The 16,792-nt window shown below is 39.6% G+C and overlaps 1 protein-coding gene across 4 annotated transcripts in view; it reads right to left on the bottom strand.

The window, feature by feature from the left end:
• The window catches only part of LOC120716433 (protein phosphatase 1 regulatory subunit 29-like), a 310,216-nt gene that overhangs the window by 290,333 nt on the left and 3,091 nt on the right, over positions 1 to 16,792 (bottom strand). The gene's annotated exons all lie outside the window — the stretch shown is intronic.

Raw genomic sequence — 16,792 nt, 5'->3', positions numbered from 1 at the left:
TTTTTTGTGTGAAACATCCAATCAGAGAAAACTCAGATCAGACAGTTCAAGCAAAGGCCAGATAATTTTTCACTCTTCATCAACTGTGGTGTGGAAAGTGGGAATCGTTTCCTCTGTAAAACATCCACTGAGCCAGACTAAGATCAGATAAATAAAATACGTCTCGTGTTCTTCAGCTATTCAAAATGTAATTACCCGGTGCTGTATCTGTTCAGGTCTGCCTACAGGCGTGTATCTGCCTGAATGAGAGGAATGAATAGCAAATGTAAATGTAATTGTTCACGGCGAAGAGCAGAGTGTATAAACTGAGAAGCTTTTATCAGAGATTTAAATGTGTAAACATAGCGTTTCCTGACTTTATTTAAAGGCATGCACGGTACATGTGCTGGACAAGTCTTGAATTTAGATATCAAGCTGGCAAAATGAGTTGATGATTGAGATTAAAATTTTTATTGACTGACAGAACTGCAATTTGAAATAAAATATCGGGCACGAAATAAAACATGTAAAAAAAAGATGTCGATGACAATAAAAAGTAACTTTATTAGATTTTCCTGATCTATAGAGAGAAGCAAATCACTTGTGAGACATATCTGTGCAAACAAACCCTTAAATGTTACGTCGATCGTGGATTTATATCTCATTAAGTTTCAGAGGCATGTGACAAAATACTTTTGCAGTGTTTTACAATTTACCAGAATTACTGCTTTGACAAGGGCACCTTTCAGCGCCTTGTCAGCCCAGGAAATGTAGAAAAATATGACATCTTCTTTAAAGAAGATGTTGACTGTAATTCTTACTAATAATTTGAAAAAATCCATGTCTATCCAAACTCAATTACTGACTTGTGTTTCTTTACTGTTACCGGTGTTTCCCCTGAGTAGCTCAGCCACTACAGAGTAAAAATAAGATGACACTCACCTTATGACTAAGAAAAATCAGTGGTCGCTGGTCCAAGTGCTTGAGGCAACCAACCAGTTATCCAGAGTTTGACGTTTTAATCACAAGGAATGAACATACTGCCTGGTAGGAGGCGACCTGTCTGTCAACAGTTGAATGAAGCATGTTGTATAGAGCACTTTATGTGCTCGGGTAGAGTAGAAAACTGCTATATAAGAACCAGCCAGTTTAAAAAGACAATCCTGGTATCAAAGTGTAAGGAAAAAGGAGATTTTGTATATGCTATAATTTGTTTTGACCAGCCGCCTTTCCCACATGATGATAAAATGTATGAAATTGACCCAAAGTGCACTTTCTGAAGTGTTCTCCAAAGAATTCTCAGAAAACATGTAGAGTACATGTACCTCTTACTGTTGCTCTATGTCATAGTCATTACATTGATGTAGTACTGCTACTGAAAGGAAGAAAAAAAACAACAACAAAAATTTAACTGAGACTTTTTAATCAGAGTGAAGCATCAAGTCAGTTTGGTCAGTTGCTAGGGCCAAAGCACGAGACGATACCTAGACTCTACAAAAGTTGCACAGGTAGTTCAATTCTTCCAGGATGGCACATCAATAAGTGTCATTGCCAAAACATCTGCTGTCTCCTAGCACAGTCTCAAGAGTATGGAGCAGAGATTCTAGGAGACAGACAGTTACTCTAGGAAAGCTGGACAGGGCCGAAGAAGGTACTTAACCTATCAGCAGGAATGGTATCTGCTCCTTTGTGCAAGGTGGGACAGGATGAGCGCTGCCAGAGCTACAAATAACCTCCAGCAGGTCATTGGTGTGAATGTCTCTGACCAAAAAATCAGAAACAGACTGCAGGGTGAACCCAGGACCCAGTGCACCACTGTAGGGTCTGACAGTGGATCCAAAGCTTTCATACTGACACCTAATGGTAGTCAGTGTGTTGTTTTCCTAGCCTGTAGAGGTCTCTGTGTCCCCCATGCTTCTGCAGGCCATGATGGCCCACTACCAAACTATGACAAATGACAATCGGGCTTCACAATGCTAGGCAATGAGCACAGCACCCACTAGTTGACATCCGGCCCTCAGGTCATCTTCATGGTGACCTGTGGGCCAGCAGAACACTTCTGGGTCATTATGTTTCAGTCCATCTGATGACACCAAGTTTGACCTTAGATTGTCCAGGAGCACTGAATATTATAACCCATTATTGATCAAAGAATGTTTAATCTTCTGCTTGACTGCAGATTGTGATACTCGGAGTGGGTGTAAGTTCAAATATACAAGAAAAAATAGACTGAATTAAAAAGTGCCAAAAATCACTTCACTTCATTACTTAAATCACGCTGCTGTTATTGTGTATATATTTATTTATATTTCTTCATACATTCTTATATAGTTCTATATTGTGTATTTTGTTGTACAGTTATTTTATTTTCAACTTTAATTTATATATTTTATCTTATTCTCCCAGTTAAATTTACCCTTCATTCTAATTTGTGTTGTACAGTTATTTCATTTTTAACCTTAATCTATATTTTATTCCTTCCTAGTTAAATTTACCCTTTTTAATTTTTCATATTCATTTCCTATCTTATTCATAGCCTTTTCCTTTTTTGTTTTCTTTAGGTCACGAGCAGTTGTCCAAGCATTTCACTACATATCGTACTGTGTATGACTGTGTACGTGACAAATAAAATTTGAATTTGAATTTGAATTTGAAAATTTGAGCCACTTGCATCATTTTCATAGTATCAGTTTAAATATTCCATGACATCAGTAAATATCTCAAAGGTATAGCACAAAAATGACACTGAATGTCAGCTGAAAACTTTCTTCAGTCGTTTGTTCTTATATAGAATGTATATAAGAACGGTGGAGGTCCTGTATTTCTTCAGTACGGTGCAACCCACAATCAGCACTTCTTGTATAGCCATGTTTTGAACAGTCACTTAGTCACACAGAATAACCTGGATTCCACTAGCAAATATCAAACTGTGGCACATTAAATAAATGTGCAATTTAAAGAAACTGCACATTTATTTTTGTACAAAAAAAACAGTCATTTTAGGCCTTTGGACAACGGTTTTTCTTTTCACAATGGCAGCCGTGGCATTTTAGAAGACTTGCATATTCCCACCGTTAAGTGTCTTTGTTAGGTGTTGAGCTATCATGTATCACTAGAGCAGTGTCTTGCCATTGCCAGCAATGATTTTTCATATTTTGATGATTACAGTGGACAGTGCTGTGTGACATAACAGTTTTTTACATATTGCAATAAATTTTAACTGAAGCTCCGGCCATCTGTGCCCCAGCCCGCTCTCAGAGTCACTTAGATAGCTTCCCCTTATGGAACCAGAACTATTTTGGTCTGCTCAGCATTTTTCCACAATTCATGGCATGTGTTTTGATGTTAATTGCTTAATTGTACTATGCAGCACATCTGTGTGGAAACATCTGCATTCATAGCATATTGCAATTGTTTTTTCAGGTTGTTCCCTCAACCGGTTTATTGTTTAATATTTCCTTTGGGTATGTTTATTACAAGACAGAAACATGAAGCATTCTCTGAATTCTGAATGCCAAAGTATTGTTGCACTTCTGCCAGAGAAAGCAACCAGTATGCCTCTAATTGACACGTGTGTCCCATGTACTACTCCTCTGACCTTTGAGAAAATTGTTGTTTACTGCCAGATTTTGTGAGAAATGATGCAACATTTCTGTTTTTATTAACAGCACTGCTACTAAGACAGTTTCTGTGTGCAGTGCTTTGAAGTGATTGCAAATCATTAGTCTTCTTCAAACATGGTTAAAAGACATATAAAAAAAATTGACATAAGAGTCTGTCAAGCCTTAAGAATCTTTTAAGGCTGTAAGCTCATCTCTACCCGTGTAACAACATGGGACCAAAGGAATTTCAGGGTAGAATTTTGTGCACGTGCTTCAAGGTAAAGAGAGCCAGTACGATGTGTCAACTGTCAAGTGGCTTTACTGCCGCTTCAAGTAAAGCAGACAGTGTTTCTCCATGACTATGATGACTGATTGTTTAGCATGGTCCAGTCTATGTGAGAGTTTAAAGACCTAAAATTACACAGACCTACAATAAATGGTAAATGGACTGGTTATGTGGTGCTTTTCTACTCAAGCACTCCAAAGGCTTTATACAACATGTCACATCAAGGCTCTTTATATTGTAAGTTAGACCCTTCAAGTAATACAACCAAGATTATCCCAATAATCATATGACCCTCTATGAGCAAGTGCTTTGGTGACCGTGTTAAGTAAAAAATCCCTCTTAACGTGAAGGAACCTCGAGCAGAACCAAGCTCAGGGAAGAGCAGTCATCTGCTGTGACCAGTTTGGGTGAGGGGAGGGAGACATGTTTAGTATCTTCCCCAAGGATACCTTGGCATGCAGACCATGGCAGTCAGGGATCAAACCACCAACTTCACAATAAGTAGATGGCCTGCTCTACCTCCTGAGCCACAGAGAGTGCAAGCAGCACTAGCGAGGACAGCGTTTACCCAAACAGGACAGCAGACACAGTAAGAAGTGAGAGAAACGTGGCAAAAGAGCAGAGCTGGAGTCTTGCTTTAAATTTGTGGTGAGGCTCTATTAGCGCATCACATCTGCTGTGCTGTGACAGCAAAAGCTGCCCTACACAACATTGCCACTTCTGAGTCTGAGACATTTGATAAACATGGCCCCTTAGTCTGTGGCGCCCACTAATGCACCACTTCAGCGTGAATTTTTGAGCATCTCAGGTGTGGAAAAACACTTCTATGCTGTAGAGCTGAAGGCACACCGATGGTTGTCTCCTACATATTTAAACAACCAAGCTGCTGCCACGCTGAGTTTAACTGAACCCAGAAGTAATGTTGAAGGAATATGGAGATAAAAGCAAAATGTAATCTCATGATTTTTGTTTGGTAGGCACTGATTTATGCAGCTTTGCCGTGATGCTTTTGGAGTTTTTCTGGCATGTGAAGTTCTGACAGAGAATTTGGGGACTCATTGTGCGAAAAAACAATCCTCTACAGAAATGCTCTGCTTTGTGCTTTGAAACTATTGTCGCTAAGTCTTATGTTCCACTGCTTGCTTTGTGAAACTCCTGATGTGCTGTGGCTGCAACTTAAAAAGGTACTGTTAAAGGAAAATCCAGTTTTGCTCTCTTATTAGTCTGCAGACATAAAAACAAAATACCTGGTTGAGGTACTCGATTCAAATCTGCGAGCTTATTAATGTTACGTGGATCTCACTTGCACAGCCAAGTCAGCTTTGACTTGTAGGGATGGACATGATACCTCTGGCGGGATCCCGGCACAGTAAAGTCTGATTTCCATCTTGCCTGGTGGCCCCGTCTCCAGAAGTGTGCTGTCATAAATATGCAATCAAGGACAAAGGAAATAGTTTCGCCCTCTGGGAAAAATAGTGCTGTCCTCCTAAAAGCAATTATAAGTTAATAATACATTTTTACTTTTTATTCAATTGTTTTTATTGCCTACAAAACTGAACAATTGTGTACTGTTGCATGTGAAGGCCTACTATGTGGGCCACTTTGAGTCCTACCTGTGTTTGTGCAAATTAATCAAATTTAAAAGGAGCCTACTTCCATCATGAACAAAATGAATAGCAGCTTTAAATTTAGTGCAAATAATGAAACAATCAGGAAAGTTTTTATTTGATTTTGATTTTTAATTGATTTGACTAATGTCGAGACACAGATCAAGCACATCAATAAGTTTTTTCCATGAAATTTTGGATTTGGAATTCATACAATATTGCAAATGTTGGTATCGAGCTGATACACTGCCAGTTTTAACTTATAAAGGAAGCTCAGGAGGGGAGAGCAGTATGTCATGACTTATGAGAGGAATCAACATCAATTTGCAAATTCTAAACACAGCTTAATCAACACTAAATCACTGTGCTTTTCAACACAACAAAACACACCTTTGAAAACTGAACTTAAGTGATAGAAACGAACTATCAGTCCAATCACACTAGTATCGATCGCATGTACTACTGCATGTTTATGAATGCATTGTCCATTGTCTCACATTCATTGTAGAAATTTGGAGATCAAGACAGGAAAGAGATGTGGCCTCCACTTGGAGAAGAATGATTTATTTCACTTCCAGTAAGCTTGAGGGTGTTTGAACTGTAAAGTTCATGCAAGGAGAATGCAGGCATTTGCCTGAGAAAACTGAAATGTTTTGCTTTTGTTGAAATTCTGCTTTTCTTTCAACTTTGTCCCCAACAGGAATTTCCAGTATGAATCCAACTAAATTATTAGGAAATGTGTGAGAAATCAATGCTCTGTGTAACAAAACTATACCACATACTGTACTCAAATACACGACAGGTGCAGGGTTATTTTAGTAAAATATGCCTTCTAAAATTGTGAATATATTCTGAAATTCAGATGCAAATTATACAAAAGGGCTAAATCAGAGGCTGATTCTTTAGGCCAAATTTCTTTCCCTCAGCAGTAAATGACGGTCTTTTCATTTTATCGCTGTGGGAATTTGTATTTCTATCTACTTTCCAGTCACTTCAAATTCGTTTTTTGTGAGTACCTCTGGCAATATGGTGGCACATTGCAAAGTTCCAGGTAACAAGATAATCTCTACAATTTAAAACTACTAAACAGAGGCGTGTGTGTGTATGTGTGTCCAAAAGAGACAGTGAAGAGTCCCGAAGCCAAATAACAACTTCATTCAAAGACACCATCAGCTCCCAGTAGAGTCACCTGTGTTCATCATAGACAAGTTATGAGGGCACCTCAATGGAAAAAACTTCCAGTCTTTCTTCAGGCTAAACAGAGCAAAACACGGAGTCGTGAGACTCCTGAAAGACTGTCAGCCATTGCTCTGCAAGTTGGATTGTGCAGAACTGCATGTTTTACATTAAAAATCCATATTGAAAATGTTTACTATAAACTTTTTAAACCAATTTGTACTATTATTTGTACTTGGTATCCAAATGCAATTTATTTCACTGCCTTTACAGACTCATTATCAGCTTACTAAACTTCGACTACAAGTTCAAGCAGATTTGAAAATATGTAAGATGTTGTAACTGTTCAAGACTGAATTTGATTATTTGATGATTTCAGAGGCAGAAGAAATACACGCATACTTAAGTAGAAGAAGCACATACTGGTAAAAGCTGAACGTTCAACGTTGCTTTGAGTGAATGTACAAGTCAAAGTAAAAAGGTGCACGTTCAGTGATGTACTCAGAGTATACAAGTAAAAAGCAGCTCTTTGGAGGATGTTTCTACCAGCTATCTTTTTGCAAAGCTAATGGAATCTCATGTCATATTAATAAATAATATTAATAAAAACAATAAAATCATATTTAGAGTCCCGTCTTTTCTGTCTTGCAACTTTCTCTATCTTTGAGTGTGAACTTATCACAGATTAACCTTTCTTTTCTCTCCCTGGGAACAACTGTACTGTTGGCTAGCAAGCACATTGTGTGACAAACTGAACAGAAACACTTGGAGTGCTGATATTTGTTAAACTGTTTGGGATATTGCATTTGAAATTACCTGCTAGGTTACTTCATTCATACTTGCTTTTCTCCAGTAGCGCTAGCTATATGCTTAAGTGTGACCAGACAGTGCATTTTGAACACCATGTCAGATCATTACAAACCACTTTAACAACCCAGGTTTGTGCAATAAAAGATGCATCCATTTTTTTGTAAATTATTTTTCATTTCGTGTGCAAAAAGACACCAATGATGAAAACACTAATACTAATAGAATATTTTTTTATGTGTTACTGTCTCCTCCGTTCAGGATTAACTAGGTTTTATGCCAAAAAGGTGCACAGTGATGCACAATGATTATTAACTCCCCTCAAGTGATTAAAACCTAAAGTAACAAGTCTGCTTTAAAAATGTGAGGAGTGTAAATTAAAGATCTTCATGTAGAGAATAAAAATAACATCTAGTGTGCTGAAAATTCTACATTTCTGTAACAAAATATTTATACTTCTCTATTTTCCATCTCTAAATACTATATAACTATATAAACCTGCAAGCTAATAAGTTTGCAAACACAGAACAGAGCAAAAAAAAAAAAGTATTTCAACAGAGATGTTGAAGTACATCTCTGTTGCATAAAGAGAGGACCATGCACTCAAAAAAAAAAATTCTTTGAAGCATAAAGCAATAATTCTAAATAAAATACAACTTAAATATATCAAATCAAAGGTTTAGAAAATTCACTTGGTATCAACAATGCATACAAATCAAGTAAATTACTTTTGACCAGACTCGTTTTTATGTTATTAAACTGTTTCTTTTTTTTGGGGGGGGGGTTGCCATAAGATAACCTAATCTTCAAAGAACTAATTTGAGTTACAATTTTAAACACATTATCAGGGGGTGATCTCTAAGTGAAATATCAGCAAAGCTCAGAGCCAAAGACAGAGAACAAAGTCCTTAGATCGCTGAACTAAAGAGGCATGCAGCAGTGAAAGGTCGTCGGTTTGATTCCAGCCCTATCGGGGTTGTGTCATGAGGGACACGTGGCAATGAACTCTAGAAACCATGCAGAGCTACCTGCTGTGGTTCCCCCTTGTGACAGGGGGACAGTCAAAAGTTGCTTTCCTGCTTTAAGTTGATAAAACAAGCACATTTCCCCAGCGTGGGATCAGCAAAGATTTGTCTCAACTACAGCACAATATTTTTGACCCAAATCTAAAAATGTAAAGGAAACATTCATTTTTATATGCAGCATGTGAAAATGACAGTGAATGGTTGTCTGTCTCTGTCTGATTGTAATTAAGGTGTGCCCCGCCTCTCGTTTTATGACAGCATGTGTAGTTCGCGATAACATCTGAAGAAGGAGAAGTTTTTATTTTCTGTTTTTTTCAGGGACATTTCACCGCATAAAATAGATCACTTCAAAAACACATCCTGTACGAATCACATCTGATTAAAGGAATCTAAAATTATCTGGGACATTACACGTTTTAAATTTCCACTTCATCAAGTGTCACTTGCCGAGTGGTCCCCTCACCTCCTTTGCTGAAAGTGTTGTGTATATTTTCCAAACACATCCACACTGGACCTTTAGCTTGTATGTTTGTTCAGCTTGTTGAGTTCTTTGAAACGTTGCATATTAAATCACCACCTGCCCCAGAATAATAAATAAATAACACAATATCTGCGCACTCCTCTTATAGCCCTACCATCATGACCACATCTCTACTGATATCTGCAGCATGAAGGCATGAACGAGATGAGATGGGAGGAAAGATTTGTGCAGGGCGTGCAGGCGCTACCATGGTTGGGGGGGGGGGGGGGGCTCATATCGCTTTCCAATTAGTTGAGTATCTCCATAGCAGCACATGGACAAATAAACTTGCCTGATATTATTATGTATCAAACTGCCCATTACTCAATAATTAGAGGTGCTGAAACGCCGCTGCAGATCCAGACAGTCCTCTTTATTAACTTCTGCCTGTGTATAACTACATATTGAATGGCACGTTTGAACACTGTGTTTTATGTGCCGTTTATTTCTATTTCCTATGTTGTTGTTGTTTTTTTAATTCGGCGTACACCATTATTTCATATGATGCCAAGTACTTAGTGTTGTCTGTAATCTGTAATCATCTCAGAGGCACAGGTGTGAAGGGGATACAGCTGCCAGTAGAAATTTATTGGTCACGTGTTACGCAAAAACAAATATTAATAAATGTGTGCTGTGAGATTTTGAATGACAATGGCTGTCTGCTACTTGAGGGATTAGCAGTTCGATGCTTGGCCCCTCCGTTTGCCAGAGAGCCTCCGGCCAAGGCACCGAGCTTCAAGTCGATCCCAGTGGAAGCCAATCAGATTTGTCCAGCATCTCCAATGGTGTGCAGCACAAACTTGAGTTTCAAAATTCTATAATAAGTCATCAGAGATCAGCTGATCTGCTGGGATGAAATTTGGTGGCCTGTCATAAAGTCATAATAAACATGACTTTAATATTCAGCTCCACTCCAGGACAGAAGGAATATATTGCATTACTAAATTCTTTCTGGACGCTCAAGTTTGAGGACATAAGTGTAAGCAAAAATCCCATATCTTTACCATATCCGGGCGTGACCTTTAAACCTCGATCATTTTCAGTCTGGAATGATCTTTTCTGCGGCTGCTATCAGTCATTGTTACGATTCTGTATATTGTATATCCCAGAAAGAGCTGCAGCAGTTCTGAATACCAGAAGCGCGCTACAACAATTCTGAAAGGCAGCAACTCCTTTGTCCTGCCCTGAGGCCATCCCTCTTCCTCACTTCCCCTATCTTACTCTCTATTCCTTTATGCATTCATCTAAAAAATCCGCCAAATGGTGTTTTTCTTCCGTAACTTATCACCACCAGCCACAGTCTGGCTTTTCACAATGGCAGAAAATAAACATTTTGGGTGGCGATAAGATTTGTCCTCCCTGTTGCCGGGGTTATTGTTGCAGACACACAGCAGAGTTAACATTTGAACGCATCCGTCTCCCCCACCGCACTCATTCTTTCTCCTCGTCCCGCTCATATTTGTGTTGAGGGAAATGGGAGAAGGGAATAAAAAACGAGGAGGGGAGGGAGCAGGATTACATAGACTAACACATTTACAGGCAGGGACGAATGCGGCAAGCCTGTCAGTTCACAGATTCACAGACTGGCTTTGATAAACACAGAGAGAGAGGAGCAGAGAAGCCACAAAAACTGCAAAAGGGAAACGCTGGGGTGCGTTTGGGACGCAGAGTGCTATTCTCCTGGAATTCATCAGTGTTTTTCACTCATCGTTTTTCGCATCTCCACCTGCTTGTTAACTGTCTAAACACCTAAGGTCAGAGTATAGCTAGAGCTGTTCCCACTCTGCACCAGCTGAAAGACAATTTAGACATGTCGCAAGTGCATAGCAAACACTTCTTCACTCACACTGTTCAGTGTTGTAGTTTATGCCTTTGTTGCTGTTAACTGTACATTCATAGGGTCGGTGCAGAGGAATTAAATACATTTTCCAGCTTGTAGTGTGAGACAGGTGATTGTCAGTCACAACAAGCACACACAGACTGGTGAGAATCCTTCTTAACACCTCATCAGTCAAGCGCACGTCGAGCAAATGCTCAAGCGTCTTAGCATTTTCAGCTTTCATGGAGTCACTCTCAGCTTGAGATGTAACTGTTTTCTACTACTTTTCACTAGATAATAGTGAGAGAAGAATGAGTTCAGATTTGACCAATTTAAAGTAGCAAACTAGCTGTCCCCCATTATAATCAAAGGAAGATTGCCATTTCCATTTGCAGTCATTTGAAATTTGTATTCGCTGACTTCCACTGATGCATATGTCAGTGCATAAATAGAAGGCCAGGAGCAGGAGAGCAGTGGCAAAAGCCCAGCACAGAACAGACACTGATTTAATCAGAACCAGCATTAAAAAGTGGGCTGTGGTGGGTATCAAAGTGGCCTGCAACTAGCTTGCATCTTAAAATCTTTAAAAAAGAGATTTGCCAGTTGGATTTTTAAAGGTTATCAGCTGAGCCATCAGCTGTCACTGTGATCAGCTGATCTGCTGGGATTACAGCTAAGCTCGATTTGGGGGCCTGCTTGATATTTTCTGAGAGTGAGCAAAAACTCAGGCTTTTGGTTTTAGGCTTGTTGTGGCTGCCTTGATTCTGCAGCCACAACAAGCTTTTCTCCCACACTGTACCACAGGGGAAGAGATGCTCAGACCCTCCGTTGCAAACACCACTGGGTTTTGCCTTTCTTGGAGCATCTGTAGTCTCCTGTAGCTCTAGAATAATGTCACATGTGTTTACGTGAGACTGAATATGAATGAGAGTGATAAAGTGAGCAACGTGATTTGCCCTGAGTCCACTTCTGTTTTTGAGCTGGTCAAAGATGACAGCAGGTTGGGGGCATTGGACGAACTTGCACTTCTTGTTTGTTCAGCCTTTCTTCTGATTGGCATTAACAGATTCAGAATGCTTTAAGCCTTCATGGCACAGAGTCAACAAGTTATTTCAACCCTTCCTCAGAGATTTTGCTCCATATTCACACGAGAGAATCACACACTCGCTGCAGAATTTTTGGTTTGGGGCTTAAGAATAAGCTAAACAGTAACAACTGTATTTTAAGTAACTTACATTTTATTCAAAGTCATTTAAATCACCTTTCTCATGCATTCTGATGCTCAGTTTAAACTGACGGACGTCATCTTGACCTTGTGCTTAAATAGTTAAAGAGTTGATGATATGTGATCGATTGATTAATTATTTTTACAAGACATCATAGACATTACTCTATAGTTTGGAGGAAGTCTAAACTGACTTTTTTTTTTTTTAAATACAAAAACAAATAAATGATTACCTAGGGTTAGAGTTAGGGTCGTCACCTATGACGATCGAGACCACAGAAGGTTAAAGACCATTTAAGGTTAAACAGGGTGCAAGCTGCATTACTTTGTCTTCACGTAATCTAAAAACTGTGAAAGGAAACTGTGTATAAATCATCACGATATGTTTTACATGGTCTGCCTTTTCTTTCACAGCACTTTTATTTATTGATGTATTTATTTTTCAATTATTGTCCACCAAGTGAAGAACAGTTTGTTAGAGCAGTGAACGTTCTTGTGCCGTCCTGAGTTTACCGCAGGTGGAAGCTCCCTTTAATAGATTGGTGAATTTTTCTGTTTGATCACTTTTCCATTCAGGCAACTCTGGTTGCTTAGATTCGATTTTATTAATTATGTTATGGCTGCCAGTCATATAACTAATGAATAACTCACTGGGGTTTGCTACTTAAAGAGAAACAGCAGAATGAATTCAGCTTAGATCAGCAGTAGCCAAACACAGCAGAAGACCTTATTGCTTTTCCTGATAACGGGACAAAGTGGACTGGGAAGAACAGAGTGCTATCTGTAAGGACAGAAATGTAAGAAAGGAAGAAAAAAAACATCAGATTAGGTAGGAGTTAGAAACATTTCACATTGCCGGGCTTTGATTTCTGTCTTTTTAGCTAAGTGTGTGAATGTTCAGCAGTTTGATACCAAGAAACTGTTGGATGAACTGCTAACAGAGTCAAAAAGAAGTACCTATAAAGATATTTCTTTAAATTGTATTCATTCATATTAAAATGAATCTTTTAATTAGATAGTAATGCCATTTCTGAGCCTAACAGCAAATGATTGATTTAAACCTATAATGGACGTCCGTATTGGCTGGACAGTGTTTTTATAGGCCTTACAGCACTGAACTGCACATTTTTTTCACCCCGGGTTTTCTTCTTCTTTTTGTTCATCAAAGCACAGGAATTACATTGTGTGTGTTTCTGAGTACATTCTCTTCAATAAATGACTTTCAGCCTCAGAACTCTCGTTAGCTTCATTCATTAGCACGCAGGTTTTTACCAGCCCTGTTTAATTTTTCATCATTTAATGAAGCCTTAGTTAGAATTGAATTTGGCTTTGTGAGACCTGTAGATAGCGTTGAACTTTATTTATTATTCCTCATTTTCTCCCACTCTCATCCCTCCCCGCTCCTTTCATCCCCTGTTCCTCTCTGTCACCCTGCTTATCTACCGCTTGCTTTTTTAATTCCCGTCTCTCTGATCTGCTCTTCTCACATCGTCTTTGAATTGGATGTGGCCCTGGGGGACCCTAAATCCAATCCACTGCTCATATTCCCTTCAGCATTGTACCACAGCTTCAGTCGAGACACACCTTTGCGAAGCAACACACACGATGTGCGAGTTTGCCTCTCACAGATTCTTCTTTTCATCGTCAACGTCTTACACTTAAAATAACAAGCACACGTTTATCGTTTTGTATCATTTTTGTGGTTCAAGGATTATTTCTTAAAACAGAGATGTCAGGATTTTTCATTCAAGCTCCTGTTTTATTTTGTTTTTAACTTGCACAACATAAAGACAAATGTGATTTATTTATAATTCTGTGCAAGCATCGATCATTATAAACATTAAAAGCACCAGCGCGCGACGTGAAAAACGTTGACAGTTCTGCGGGGATTCCTTGGGTTGTGGAATTTGTGTTAATGTTACCTTCACAGGGACCACCCACCCTTAGCTCTTAGCTCTGCCAACTGTCAGACTTATGGCAGCACCTCCCTCAGGCATGACACTGCTTCTTGCTATTCCCCAAACACTTCTCAGGACCAGCTCAGAACATGACAGTGAGCCCAAGGTCTTTACCAGAGGCCTGTACAATAAAGCAGGATTTGGGTGTAAAACATCAACTTCAAGTTTAACCCCGGATTTTCAGTATTACAAAGTATTCTTACCAGGGTTCATCATCACAGTAACTGAAGCAGGTTATGTACACGATAAGAGGTCAGCAGATTTAGAATCCACATCTAATAATCAATCGCATCTCCATAAAACAGCATTACTAGTGCTGTAAGAATCCTCAGCACTTAGTGTGTGGCTAGCAGTAAAGTATCTGAAAAGCATCTGAACTTTGTTTTCCCCTGATGACAACTTTAATCCTTCATTTGTTTTCCCTGTTGGCTAAAACAATTTTAAAATTCTCTTATTGTTCTATAAACCTTATACATCTCAAGTACATGTGGACCTTACATAAAATTTGCAAACAAGCTTAGTCTACAGTACAATTATACAGAGTTTTTATGCTGGCTCTCTGCCTGTTTAAGTGAAAGAATAAAGCAAAAATTGGTTTACAAGAATCCAAAGTATTCTGTTAAATTATTGATAAACATTCAATTAATGCAATACTTTATTGTAACCAGTCAGATTCTCTTGTTTCTTAATGACAGAGCGCTCATACTGAAGTCTGTTAACTTAGACAGTCAGCACAGTTGCAGGCTTTCCTTCCTTTCTTCAAACTTCAAACAGGCTAAATTTTATCAACATAGTAACTCTTTCCCAGTCTTACCGACCAATGTATTTAAAGCACACATTAATTACACACACTCACACTTCATAGTTTTCTAACAACATAACTTGATCTTCCTCTGTAGACCTGTCCCCGTTTGTAATTCTCAGATCCTGCCAGCACCACCCCTTTCATGTAAACACACTCACAACTAGATTGTTAAATCCTGAGTTGACTTATCAAATCACCTTCATGTGACTGCTTAGCATAATTGCTGACTTTAGGGCAAGTAACAACTGAGAAGGAAAAGAGATCCTAGCAAGCAACTTGTTTCATAGTAGAGTCCACAGATCCAGATTTTGATGTCAGTTTGATTGAACATCCATATGAACCAGAACAAGCCTAATCCACTGAGGGCAAATCCTTTGGGTGTCGCAGCCCACGGCACACAAAGGATTTGCTGCCAGACACCAAAGGACACTCCCACAATCCCATATCTGTTTCCTGACAGGTCAAAGGGGTTTTGTCACCAGAAGGAGCTCCGGCGTAATACCAGGCAAGCGGTTTTAAAGTTCGACCTATTGAAGTACAAGCCAACCACAAAATAAAACCTACAAACTTAGTAAAATACTGTTGCATCTTTGAGTTTCTGTGTAGTGCCATACTCTGCCCTGACAGAAGATTTATGAATGACATCAGGCCTGTGGGCATTAATAGACATCTACTTGCTGGTAGTGTGTTGGGTTTCAAGAGGAGAGGAGAGGAGAGGAGAGGAGAGGAGAGGAGAGGAGGGATGTGGAATATTTTTATAATGTAGTTCAGTCCAAAAAATTGGTGATGATGATGATGATGATGATGATGACGACGATGATGATATTGTTGGTGGTGGTGAGGGGGGGGGGGGGGTTACTGGTAGAATTATGAAGTTAACGTGTTCATGGATGGATGAGAAATAATAAAGAAACTTTTGACAGCTGAGATGAAAAACGTGGATGATGTTGCTGATAATGTTAGTGGCAGTGACAACGAAAAAAATGAGAAAAAAGTAAGCGGAGGAGTAAAGATGGTGACATTGTCAAACAAGAGGAAGAGTTGATGCACAGGATAATGCAAAGAATGTTGCTAAAAAACGGACATTCACGAAAATGATGAAGATGTTTTTATTTCCTACAAGTTCGCTTAAGCTGGGCGCGCTTTTCGGTATCCTGCGGCTGTGCTCTGCCCTCCACTATCCCATCGCTCCATGGCCAAATGAGTCACGCACGCATCATCATCACAATGAGATGCATAAATGAATAAACCCCACTTGCGCAGGCACCGGACGTTAAAGAGGAAATTTCAGTGCCTCAGTCAAAACATGCCACTAGTTCGCTTGTCACATCGCATCACGCATGATTGTTTTCACGGCAACAATCATCCGTTGAGTCTAAACGCGTGCGCTTGGGATATGTGGCTATCCGGCAAAATCACGGGAGAAGAGGAGAGGAGAGGTGGATGAGGGTGTGTTCCTGGAGGCCAGATAGGTCAACGACTGCGACTCTAACATAATCCTGATCAGTCGAGATGACAACGAATACCAACAGGGGGGAACCCGGAGCTTTGTGCGTCAGTGCGCATTGGAGAGGCGATAAATCAAAACACTGCTAGAAAGCGCTGTTGTAGTGCGCCATCTCATCTCTCTCTCTATCTCTATCTATCTTTCTTTCACCCCCCCCCCCCTCCTCCGCTTTATCGTCTTCCTTCTCCCCCTCTCGTGTCTCTCCTCTCTTTCTTTTCGCCATTCTCTCAGCGTCTCCAAACGCGCGCAGTGCTGCTGAATGAGGTTTGTTTGTGTTGCAGGACTGAAAGATACCAAATAGTCTCCCTTATATTTTCCCCCATTCCCCCACTAATGGAAACCCCATGGAAACAGCCCATTTGATGTGGAAATTCGGTCAAAGGCACTCGTTTTCGCGCGCAAAAATACGCACGCGTCATTTTATGGCGATTGCCATTGTGCACCATCTCTGCTTATCATTTTCGACTCACTCACTG

The sequence above is a fragment of the Simochromis diagramma genome, unplaced genomic scaffold (assembly GCF_900408965.1).
Source record: "Simochromis diagramma unplaced genomic scaffold, fSimDia1.1 OVJJ01000325.1, whole genome shotgun sequence".
Taxonomy (NCBI): domain Eukaryota; kingdom Metazoa; phylum Chordata; class Actinopteri; order Cichliformes; family Cichlidae; genus Simochromis; species Simochromis diagramma.
Note: the sequence above shows the minus strand (reverse complement) of the source record. Positions and strands in the feature narration are given on the sequence as shown.